The 12,931-nt window shown below is 45.3% G+C and overlaps 1 protein-coding gene across 5 annotated transcripts in view; it reads right to left on the bottom strand.

Annotated features, from left to right (window-relative positions):
* Nucleotides 1-12,931, bottom strand: part of LOC106574075 (nuclear factor 1 A-type) — a 283,951-nt gene that overhangs the window by 270,099 nt on the left and 921 nt on the right. The window lies entirely within an intron of this gene.

Below are 12,931 nucleotides of genomic sequence, written 5' to 3'. Positions count from 1 at the left end.
GGTCATGCTGGAGGATGTTGCAGACAGCAGAACGTTCTCCACGGCGTCTCCAGACTCTGTCACGTCTGTCACATGTTTTCAGTGTGAACCTGCTTTCATCTGTGAGGGGCACAGGGCGCCAATGGCGAATTTGCCAATCTTGGTGTTCTCTGGCAAATGCCAAACGTCCTGCACGGTGTTGGGCTGTAAGCACAACCCCCACCTGTGGACGTCGGGCCCTCATACCACCCTCATGGAGTCTGTTTCTGACCGTTTGAGCAGACACATGCACATTTGTGGCCTGCTGGAGGTCATTTTGCAGGGCTCTGGCAGTGCTTCTCCTGCTCCTCCTTGCACAAAGGCGGAGGTAGCGGTCCTGCTGCTGGGTTGTTGCCCTCCTACGGCCTCCTCCACGTCTCCTGATGTACTGGCCTGTCTCCTGGTAGCGCCTCCATGCTCTGGACATTACGCTGACAGACACAGCAAACCTTCTTGCCACAGCTCGCATTGATGTGCCATCCTGGATGAGCTGCACTACCTGAGCCACTTGTGTGGGTTGTAGACTCCGTCTCATGCTACCACTAGAGTGAAAGCACCGCCAGCATTCAAAAGTGACCAAAACATCAGCCAGGAAGCATAGGAACTGAGAAGTGGTCTGTGGTCACCACCTGCAGAACCACTCCTTTATTGGGGGTGTCTTGCTAATTGCCTATAATTTCCACCTGTTGTCTATTCCATTTGCACAACAGCATGTGAAATTTATTGTCAATCAGTGTTGCTTCCTAAGTGGACAGTTTGGTTTCACAGAAGTGTGATTGACTTGGAGTTACATTGTGTTGTTTAAGTGTTCCCTTTATTTTTTTGAGCAGTGTATATAAATAACAGTTTTTGCTTTGTCATTATGGGGTATTGTGTGTAGATTGATAAGGGGAGAAAATGTATTTAATACATTTTAGAATAAGGCTGTAACGTAACAAAATGTGGAAAAAGTCTGAATGCACTGTATGTACTCACACTCAAGAGCTAAACGTGGAAAGAGAGAACGTATCAGTATTACTCTGTGCTGTAAGGTCTTTCCTCTGTCTGCATCTGTCCATCTAGGATCTGATACTTGGTAATAATGGACTCCGTCAGGTTTAAATGATGTCTTAACATCTTTACATCTACCCCCGTTCTCTACCGTCTCCATGCTGACCCACCTCCCTGACTTCCCAGGCTGTGCTCCGTACCCCTACCACATCCTGTGTCTTACCCTCTGGCCCCCTCTGGTCTTCCCCCATGCCAGGCAGCAGGAGGACAGCCAGCCCCCTGCTAGGTTTCCCTGCCAGCCGGCCAGGCCAGCCAGCGCAGGGGCCTGGTGCTCCTGGACGTGCCAGGCAGGGCTACAGATGTGCTGCCAGCTTTGCCAGGGGTCACCTTGGAGTGGCCCGTGGCAGCCTGTCCCCCGGCTGCAGCTGGCTCCCAGCTTAATCCGCCATGGGGGGAGGAGAGACGCCAGCCAGTCCTCTGGATCTCTTAGAGTCAACCTCCACTTTTACAGCCACCACTTCATCCTCTGCCTTTCTCACTCCCATTTAGCACTGTTCTGAGATCAGTGTGAGGAGCAGCTACAGGGACATTCTCCATGGCTCTGCTCACTCTGAGCTAAGAGTAATAAAAAAAAAGAACACTGCCCCCCCCGTGAGAACTTCCTGTCTTTGTGTGAGGAGAGAGGTGGGGGATTTGGAGGTGAGATCGACCTCTGTAGATGCCCCCGCCAGCTGCTCGCCCTCCCCTGGGTTCAGGGAGTCCGCGGCTCCCCCTGTTGGAGGAGTGTGGAACATGGGTGACCGGCTCGGCGGGGTCAGCAGGTGTCCCTGCCTGGACAGCCGTAAGTAATGGGGTCCTGCGCCTGCACAGGCAGCACTCTGAATCAACTTAATTAGATGGGCGGAATGGGGGGGTGAAAGGCTGGCCACGGGACAAAACGGAGCAGGAGTTGTTACACACGCAGATAAAAAGGGTGATCATTCTACATTTGCGTTTATGGGGAATTAGCTGACCCTGCATGGGTTGGGATGCTGAAAAACTCCTCTGAGAATCTTTTTATTCCCTTCAGATGACTGGGCACAGTTTAGACTGTTGAGAGTAGAAGCTTAACCTGCAGGGTTTTAGAGAAGCGATAATGGCAGCGGCCAGACGCTGCAAAAACAAATGAGAAGTTATCCTGTCATCACCTGCCAGTTCAATTCCAGATGTAAAAACACTCTTCAGACCTTGTTGTTCAGATACTTCACCAATGGGTGAGAGGAGTGAGGACATTCATGGCAGGAAGGGTTGCATGAGTGGCGCTTCCATGATCTCTGGTAAATAGGCAAACTCTTGTGTTGCCATGCGACGCGTTGGAGGGTGTCAGTAGTTGTTAGGGAGGGTCTCTTCTCTTTTCCTTGTTTTAATCGGATTTCTGACATCTGTCCGCTCCTGCTGCTGTCCTCTGCGTGTCCCTGCAGCGTTGCCACCCAGCCACAGAACTGTCAAAGCTCCAAATCACCTCTCCGCATTAGCTCACCTAATCCAGCCCCGCCCTTTTAAATGAACTAAGTAGCAATCTTGATTTTATTTGCTGGAATGGCTAGCTCATTTGTTTAATTGTTGGTGGGCTATTCTGGTAATCAGCGTTATTGGTTTTAAAGTCTTAGTGGGTCAGGAAATACACAGGGATGCATTAGCAATCATTAAAAAAAGAGGCCAGTGGCTTAGTCTGGTGTGATGAAGAAACATTTGAAATGTATAACTGAGACTGATTAAAAATGATCAACAATTATTGAGATGAAACCATTACGCATTATCATGTTTAGATGAGAGATCTCTCCTTTACACACACACACACACACACACACACACGTTAATCTTGAGCTTAATCAGCTGTGCACCCCACAGATATGGTTCATATTTCATGTCTCTCTGTATGAATGGAGTCTGGGGCCAAACAGAGAGGATTACCTCCTTCACATGACAGTTAGTGAGCAGGTCTTACAGCAGGGCAACACTGGGGCTTCACAGAGCCTACAATCAGATGGAATTACTCATTCACTATGCCAAAGTCACAGTCACCATTATACACATGGGTGTAAGGTCAGAGCAGTGAAATCTGAGCCCCAATATTTAAAACACAGGGAAGTTTCAATTCCTAATTTACAACTCTGACAGGGAGATGTCCTATCTCTGACTGGAATGGTCATCCTAATGGCTCATGATTGTGATTCCATAATGAAACCAAAAAGAGTGGATATTACCATGTAAGGCATACTATATATACAAAAGTATGTGGACACCACTTGAAATTAGTGGATCCGGCTATTTCAGCCACACCCGTTGCTGACAGGTGTATAAAATCGAGCACACAGGCATTCAATCTCCACAGACAAACATTGGTAGTAAAATGGCCTTACAGAAGAGCTCAGTGACTTTCAATGTGGTACCATCATAAAGATGGGCACCTTTCCAACAAGTCAGTTCGTCAAATATCTGCCTTGCTAGAGCTGCCCCGGTCAACCGTAAGTGCTGTGATTGTGAAGTGGAAACATCTAGCCGCGAAGTGGTAGGCCACCCAAGCTCAGAGAATGGGACCGCTGAGTGCTGAAGCGCGTAGAGCGTAAAAATTGTCTGCCCTCGGTTGCAACACTCACAACCGAGTTCCAAACTGCCGCTGGAAGCAACGTCAGCACAAGAACTGTTCATCAGGAGCTTCATGAAATGGTTTTCCATGGCCGAGCAGCTGCACACAAGCCTAAGATCACCATGCGCAATGCCAAGTATCGGCTGGAGTGGTGTAAAGCTTGTCGCCATTGGACTCTGGAGCAGTGGAAAAGCATTCTCTAGAGTAATGAATCACGTTTCACCATCTAGCAGGAGAACGCTACCTGCCCAAATGCATAGTGCCGACTGTAAAGTTTGGTGGAGGAGGAATAATGGTCTGGGGTTGTTTTTCATGGTTTGGGCTAGGCCCCTTAGTTCCAGTGAAGGGAAATCTTAACACTACAGCATACAATGAAATTCTAGATGATTCTGTGCTTCCAACTTTATGGCAACAGTTTGGGGAAGGCCCTTTCCTGTTTCAGCATGACAATGCCCCCGTGCACAAAGCAAGGTCCATACAGAAATGGTTTGTCGAGATCGGTGTGGAAGAACTTGACTGGCCTGCACAGAGCCCTGACCTCAACCCTATCGAACACCTTTAGAATGAATTGGAACGCCGACTGCGAGCCAGGCCTAATCGCCCAACTTCAGTGCCCAACCTCACAAATCTTCTTGTGGCTAAATGGAAGCAAGTCCCCGCAGTAATGTTCCAACATCTAGTGGAAAACCTTCCCAGAAGAGTGGAGGCTGTTTTAGAGGCAATGGGGGGACCAAATCCATATTAATGCCCATGATTTTGGAATGAGATGTTAAATGAGCAGGTGTCCACATACTTTTGGTCATGTAGTATATGCTGCCTTCAGATAGTCATGGTGGAGGAAGATGGAGAGAGAAGTGTCAAAAGTGAATAAATACGGGTAAGGATCCAGTTACGCCAACAAACCATCTTTCCCTCAGTCATCACCAAACACCCCCCTACCTACCTCCCTTTTACTGGAGAGACTGACACCTTTTTTTGGCAGCAAAGTGGCGGGTAGCTAGAGACCAAGAAGCGAGCTATGGAGAGAAAATTATCACTTTTCAGCACGTACACACACCTCCTCCAAATACCAGATGGCATTTCTGGAATCCATTTCCATTTTTTTGTGGCTATTACAAAAGGAAAACTCCCAAAAGAACACACACTTCTACAAATCAATACCACTCCTTCACAAATAGTAAATATAGATTAACAGAGACATTAAAAGCTATTTTACAGCTTACTAAACTCCGTAAACAAACAAAAGGAGCATTTCCTGGTTGGAGCCAGGGAAACAGCCAGGGTTGGAAAACCGAGCATTACCAAACTGTGAGGAAGACAGCATATGCATGAGCCAGTGTCCATGATTGTTTGATATTGTGCCTTGAGTGGCACAGAGCCATGGCAGAGGGAAAAACAATCCCCACTTTGTTTAGCACCGCTCCCCTTAGGTTTAGAGAGAGAGAGATGAGGGAAAGAGAGGGGGCAGAAATAGAGAGCGAGAGCAGGGAGAGAAAAAGAGAAAGTGTGTGAAAGAGAGTGAGAGGGTTTGCACGAAAGAGAGGAGAGAGAGAGAGACGTAGAGAGAGGCAGTCTAAGTCCCTGCTGAGTGAGACAGCGTTCACATACGCCTTCCCACGCTACCACAGTGTGCTGCCCACCACCAAACACCCAGGAACTGTGCTAGAGGAAACAAGCTACTATAGTGTGGCTGTGTTTCCACTCATACACCTGCCACTCAGCTAAACTCCAATGCACTGGGGGATAATGAAAGTAGCCCATCGACAGTAAGAATGTGAAAAATTCTGTATGCTAACAAGTCACAAACTGACTCCAGCATGAATCCCCCAGAGTGGAAATCACAGTGGGTCAGTTACTGATATCTGTCTGTCTCAGTCTCAGGTCTATAATGGAGCATGTTCTTCTACTCCCATGGTTTCCTCCCCCACTCCCCCAGCAGGACAAGCCCCCGACAATCCAAGCCTCGAAAAACGGCACCAGAGTGGCCCAAAGAGCCAGCTGTCTTGGCCAGTAGCCATCGTTCTCTGGGGAGGGACAGAGAGGGAGATGGGGATAGAGAGAGGAGGACAGAGAGGGAGATGGGGGTAGAGAGCGAGAGAAGAGGGAGGACAGAGGGAGATGGGGATAGAGAGCAAGAGAAGAGGGGAGGACAGAGAGGGAGATGGGGATAGAGAGAGAAAAGGAGGAAAGAGGGGGAGATGGGGATAGAGAGAGAAGAGGAGGAAAGAGGGGGAGATGGGGATAGAGAGAAGAGGAGGAAAGAGGGGGAGATGGGGATAGATAGAGAGAAGAGGAGGACAGAGAGACGGATGGGGATAGAGAGAGAACAGGAGGACAGAGGGAGATGGGGATAGAGGGAGAAGAGGACATTTGTCTGAATAAAATAATATTATTCAGACACATACGACTGATAACCTAAAATAAATGACAAAATAAACATTTAGATCAAATCAGGCAAGAATGGTTTGTTGTTTTTCAATTTAAATAGCCTGGACTGAATCCCAAACGTCTCATCCTCAGTTCTTGTCTATTTTCACACAGACTCGACCCAAAGCTGATTTTCTCCTTCCTGCTCCTCTCCTGTTCACAACATCACCAGGTGCCAAATGAGAGCCCTCCACTAAGCCTCATTAATATCCATCTGCATCCAAGAACATCGTCACATGCAGATGGTCATTGGGGCTGTGAATTGCCTGAGACTGACTGGTCATTAATATTATCAAAAATAAGCATCATCTAAATGTAGCAAAAGAAGAAGTACTGTGGAACGTCTGAGGGAACTATTCCAAATCTGTCTCCTATGGTCTTTCTCCTCAGATGTAACATCGCAACAAAAAGAAAGCAAAAACACCCTGAGGCATGTTTTTGTGCCTAAGACACGACATATGAACGGATATTACGGCCTTTTGCTTAAGTCATTCAGAATGTTCCACTACAATATTGCAAAAAGAAGCTGAAGATCCTAAACCCCCTCCCATCCTAAACCCCTCCCATCCTAAACCTCCTCCCATCCTAAACCTCCTCCCATCCTAAACCTCCTCCCATCCTAAACCCCCTCCACCCTAAACCCCCTCCACCATAAACCCCCTCCACCATAAACCCCCTCCACCATAAACCCCCTCCACCATAAACCCCCTCCATCCTAAAACTCCTGCATCCTAAACCCCCTCCACCATAAACCCCCTCCATCCTAAACCTCCTCCCATCCTAAACCCCCTCCACCCTAAACCCCCTCCACCATAAACCCCATCCACCATAAACCCCCTCCACCATAAACCCCCTCCATCCTAAAACTCCTGCATCCTAAACCCCCTCCACCATAAACCCCCTCCACCATAAACCCCCTCCATCCTAAAACTCCTGCATCCTAAACCCCCTCCACCATAAACCCCCTCCACCATAAACCCCCTCCACCATAAACCCCCTCCACCATAAAACTCCTCCCATCCTAAACCCCCTCCACCCTAAACCCCCTCCACCCTAAACCCCCTCCACCCTAAACCCCCTCCACCATAAACCCCCTCCACCATAAACCCCCGCCACCATAAACCCCCTCCATCCTAAAACTCCTCCCATCCTAAACCCCCTCCACCATAAACCCCCTCCACCATAAACCCCCTCCATCCTAAAACTCCTGCATCCTAAACCTACTCCACCATAAACCCCATCCATTCAAAAGAAATTCAACTCCTCAACGTGCACATACCACTGGTAGAACAACAAAGATAAGCTAATTTCACCAAGACCTGAAATGATACCACACAGTGTATGGTGTATCTACAATGTAGTGTATCTACAGTATAGTGTATCTGCAGTATATTTGCAACAATATATAACGGCAACAAAAGTAAACAGTTGTAGTTCAGTGTGAATTTAAAAAAAACAATAACGCAAGTTTCCATTAAATATCATACACATATCCCATCCTAGAGGACAAAGGACTAACACCATTTGTAATGTTACTGTGGTCATAAGGTCAGAGAATCCCAGGTCGTTGATACAGACCCAGCTGACAGCCTGACGCACTAGGAGCTAGTTCACACTGTGCAACACCGGTGGGCGCGCACGCACGCACGCGCACACACACACACACACACACACACACACACGCACGCGCACACACACACACACACACACACACACACACACACACACACGTCTACTGTGAACCAGTAGACACTTACCTCCCAAGCTGTAGGGCCTATGGTGTACAGCTGCTCAGGCAGAGACAGAGAGACAGACAGAGAGAGCGAGCGAGAGAGACAGAGAAAGACAGAGAGACAGAGAGAGAGAGAGCAAGCAAGCATGCAGTGTTCAACCAAGTGTTCAGGAAGTTCAAGCAGACAATTTTAATCCTCCAATTTCCTCCTCTCTAATCACGTCTCGCTCGTCCATGGCAGAGACCAAATTGGAAACATCTTCCGCACAATATGACACTAACACTGTAACTCCTACACACACGTAGCAGGAACGTGGCCCAAACATTCAGACGTTTTCATGTCCTTTTGTGACGGTTACATGGTGGAACGGTAGATTAGTGTGACAAATTGAGACGCTAAAATGATCAAAACTGATTATCGACTATTGAGTGTGTGGAGCAAAGCAATATGGACATTAATGTATTTTAATGTCAATGGAGCATAAAGCCGACATTTAAAACCTCAAACTGTTCACTTCTGCAACAATGCTGAAGTCCTTTCGTCAACTATGAGACGGAGTCACAACCGATGTGGACACATTATCTTTTCTTTATCTACCATAGACAAACTAAATCTTTTGGTGAGTCTACACAATCTAGAATTGTTTGGGCACTTGTAGATTTGGCCTTAGCCTTAATCTGGGTGCCAGGTCATCAGATAAACGTGAGGGCTGGCTAATGAACATGACCTCGCACAGAATACGAAGGCAACAAGGGAGCACAAAGCCGCTGAATCGTTAGACACAAAGACCTGATTCATCAAGTTGACCAATCAGGGTTTGAACCTTGTTGCCCCAAGAGAGCAATTCAATTGAATAATTTGAATCCTGAATAAACAACTGCAATTAGAGACAATAAAATCATCAACACCAATTATGAAGAACATCTACTGACATAGGTACTCAGAGTTGATGTTCTTCAGGGCAGATTGTTGTTTGGAGTGAAAAAACAACAATGACAGCCAGTACTTGACTGAAATAGGTGCCGGTACTGTTTATATTTAGGTGCAGAAGCTCCACAATACTTTTGAGCTAATATACTAGAAGAGGTGCAGAAACTCGAGCAGTAGAAAATTTGAGATGATATCTCCCGCCAAAATCAAGCCCTAGTTGGAGCAGGGTTTGGGAGGGCGTTGGGGGTAGTGTTAAATGACTGTATGGTAATTATTTTATGCCCTCACGCCATACCCCCTCCCTCTCTCCGACACTGGCTCTCACACACTCATATGCATATGCCCACTAACACTTACAGTAGGAACAGATACTGTACACACACACGCACGGTGCACATTTGCCTGATGGGGGGGGGGGGGGGGTCTACTCACTAACAAGTGGATTATAGGAGCGACACTTGTAGAGCAGTTGAAATCTCATTAGCCCCTCCGGTGGTGGAATATGACATGAGCGCGTTGTTAACGGGCTGGTGGTTCGCAACCCCCAGAGCCCAGGCACAAGCAGGGTTAATTACAGTGGCCGACTTCAAACAAAGCCTGGATACCTTTAAAACATACAGAGAGGCTCGACACAGCCACTGCACGGGAGCCCCAGCCCCCCGCCACCTCTCAAAAGACTAAACGTTGAGTAACACTTTAAATATAGGGTACATGTAAAATAGAATAATATCCACCCACATATCAGAAAGAGGTGATACTTTGACGCCTGCTACTGGCACTTCAAAATCAAAAAAAAACTATGGACTCTTTTTTTACAAAATTAAACAGGAACGGTTACTAAATAAATGTCAAGGTAGAGAAACTTGCTAATTACAAAAATGCAAATAGACCATTGCGTGAAGTATGAGGAAAGATGAAAGCAAGCATGGTAGGTAGAAAAGTAGGCACACAGAAGGGTAAGTGCACAGACTGAAACATTTGTGACAAGTGTCATTTGGATGTGTGCTACAAAAGATAGCAAACCTACAGTGCAGCTCGATCAAAACTGACTAAAGCCAGGGAGCACTCAATGCTGATGTGTATTTGAACTGGTCATCATGAAAGCCCTTTTATGAAAACCTTGCAATGATGAAATTCATGAAATATAAATGAATCTACAAGATGGTCCACTAAAATAGGACGTCATAACTTTTAATTTGGGAAATGCATTTCAAATAAACAAGCTGTACAAGATTATTTTTTAAATGTACGTATTAAAATTGGTGAATCTTTTTTTATTGAACCTTTATTTAACCAGGCAAGTCAGTTAAGAACAAATTCTTATTTACAATGACTGCCAAACCCTCCCCTAACCCGGATGATTCTGGGCCAATTGTGCACCGTCCTATTGGACGCCCAATCACAGCCGGTTGTGATTCAGCCTGGAATCAAACCAGGGTCTGTAGTGATGCCTCTAGCACTGAGATGCAGTGCCTTAGACTGCTGCGCCACTCATACTGCTAGTGTAGTCATTTAAAAATAAGTGGAGAAAGGTTTCTACATCCCCTGTATTTAACAGGACGGTGACAAATGTGTAGAAACCACAGCCATACCAGAGGTAAAATGCTCCCTAGAATGAACAGGAAATAATAATACAATTTAAGGTAGCCTATAGAACAGCTCACACAAAACATACAGCAGATGATGTGGTAACTGCCAGATAACTGACAAAGCTCAATTCATTACTAATAGGGAAAGAATATACTGTTTTGTAGGCCACTTCTTTCCTAATAACATTTTAGAAAATGTGGACTTTTCAGCAATAAACAAAACTCTGACCAATCTGTCAAGATATATTTACAAATGAGGGTTGCGCCCTTACAATTACAAGGCGTGTTTTTGCAATGGTAATAATGTGGCAAAGCTTGAAGCAATTATATATGTATATATTTGAATTATTCTGAAGAACACAGGAACTGATAATGGTAGGACTGTCTTCAATAAAATATGAATGCCAAATAGAAAACATTTGAGCTCAAATAGAAATGTATGAATTCCACATTTAAATAAATCAAATGTGGAGTGTACTGACAGGAGTCACTGTCTGTGCTAATCTGGAATAATTACTATAACTGTCCTTTTGAAATTAAGCATATAATCCTCTTTCCGCTGTAACCCAACTTAACCTCCAGTGAAATTAAAGTGAATGGGAGCACATGGAATGTCATCAATGGTAATTAACAAAAACAGCCTCCATCAAACAGTGTAAAAAATCCCCATGGCATCCCATAATAACCATGTCATTGTAAGTATATTACTTAATAATAGGAACAAAATCAATTTGAAGAAAGTTAATCGCGGTTTCCTGGGTCGAACAGCTATATTGCATATAACATTCCTAATTTTTAAGGCGATTGTTTTGTATTGCCACAAGATAGTGATTTTGCCAAGTTGGTTACTAAAAAACAGAACATTTCAAATGTCATTGTGTATAAACCTTTTTTAATAGAAACCTACAAATTATATTCCAATCTGAGCAAATAAAGAATGTATTGCAACATCACATATCATTAAACATTCACTTAATAAGCAGCACTGAAAGTACATTGTGTTCTTTAGAATTACAACGTCAAAACATCCAATTATTTATTGTACAGAAGACAACAGATTCAGCACCAGCTTATCTATTGACAAATGTCTATTGACTATGATAACTCAATTAATTTAAAAGCTCAGTACTTCCACTGCTTTATACACAATACGTGTACAATACGAGTTATTACAGTGTATAAGTACAGTTCACAAACTCCCCTTGACAATCCACAGTGGCTGGGATACAGATTTCATTCAGAAATACATATACAACTACCGTATCTCATGAGACAACTTTAAAAAAAATGAAAGAACACGTACAAGAGACCAACTGAAAGCTACATGCTCTTTTAGGAGGATAAAAGTTTAAAAAGCATCAAAAGATTGCAAAAAAAAAAATCAAGTCAACTCAGTCCATAAACTGGACAACATTTCCGCACACCCAGTCTTCAGCCCCATGGTCCCAGAGAGAGAGGGCAACAGACAGTGAGGAATGCCCACACATCACTACCCCCCGCCATCCAAAAACAAAACCAGCACTGTACCACCACCAGCCATCTCGTTCCCCTCTGTAACAGGTCCCCTCTGTAGCAAAGGTCTAAAAACATTTTCTCTGTTACTCATAAGGACAGGGACAGGCAGGGTAAAGTTACCGTTTCTCTCCTTCAGCCCCTCATCAGTTCCCTACACACAGGCATGAAGCGCTGCCTGCTGCCTGCCACTGTGGCCAAGGTGGCCTGGGTGAGGGGAGAAGGGGGTGAGAGAATGAGAGAGAGACGGGGGCCAACGGAATGGAATTCTGAAGTTCATGGTCTTCTTACAGAGGAATAATACAGCCATTGTCTCCTGGGAATACAACTATCTTCTTTTATTCAAGCTGGCAAGGAACCTGCCGTGGAGAAAAGGACCAGTGCTCACCATCACACTCCCCTTTCAAAAAATAATTAAAACAATAACGCTGGCAATAATTAAGATAATAGTAATATAATGATGCCAAGGCTAACGAGTCATCCCCTAATGAACATAGGGCGCTGGGAGTTTCAAAGCCCTTTTATCCAGCCGACTGAACTAATTTGTATCTGTTAGCCACAATAGACTATTGTGAATCCCCCTGCCCCTCTTCGTCTCTCAGCAGTCTACAAAGTCCACTTGTCTTGTTTTCTCCGTCTAGTTTAACCTCTCCCCATCGCTGCTGGAGCAACAAGGATGTCAAAGGTTGTCTGGCCTCTATGACCACAACAAGCAAGTTAATCTGCCCCGGCACTGGGTCCGGCTCATGGGGGCTTTTTTCCCCTTCTGTGTGCTTTAATTGCTGGCGCGGCGTCAGAGCTCAGGAGTGGAGTGCGATGCACCACGCAAAAAAACTTGCTGCCTCAGTGTAAACCAGAGGTCTGACAGAAACGGTCCGAGACCTTTTGGTTCTTTTTTTTAACGCCGTCACTGAACTTTCCTCAATTAGATGAGACAAGCGGATGCTGGAAAATATATCAGTTTACTTATGGAAGGGACTGATTGCTCTGTGCACTGCAGAAAAGTTGGAATGAATGTCAGCAGGTGAATTGTTGTTTGTGAAAAAGTGAGAATATTTCCTCTACAAATGGGTATTTATTTTCCTGAACCCAAACTAATGTTC

Source organism: Salmo salar, chromosome ssa16, assembly GCF_905237065.1.
Source record: "Salmo salar chromosome ssa16, Ssal_v3.1, whole genome shotgun sequence".
NCBI classification, from domain to species: Eukaryota; Metazoa; Chordata; class Actinopteri; order Salmoniformes; family Salmonidae; genus Salmo; species Salmo salar.
The sequence above is the reverse complement of the archived record's forward strand: the minus strand, read 5'-3'. Positions and strand labels throughout refer to the sequence as shown.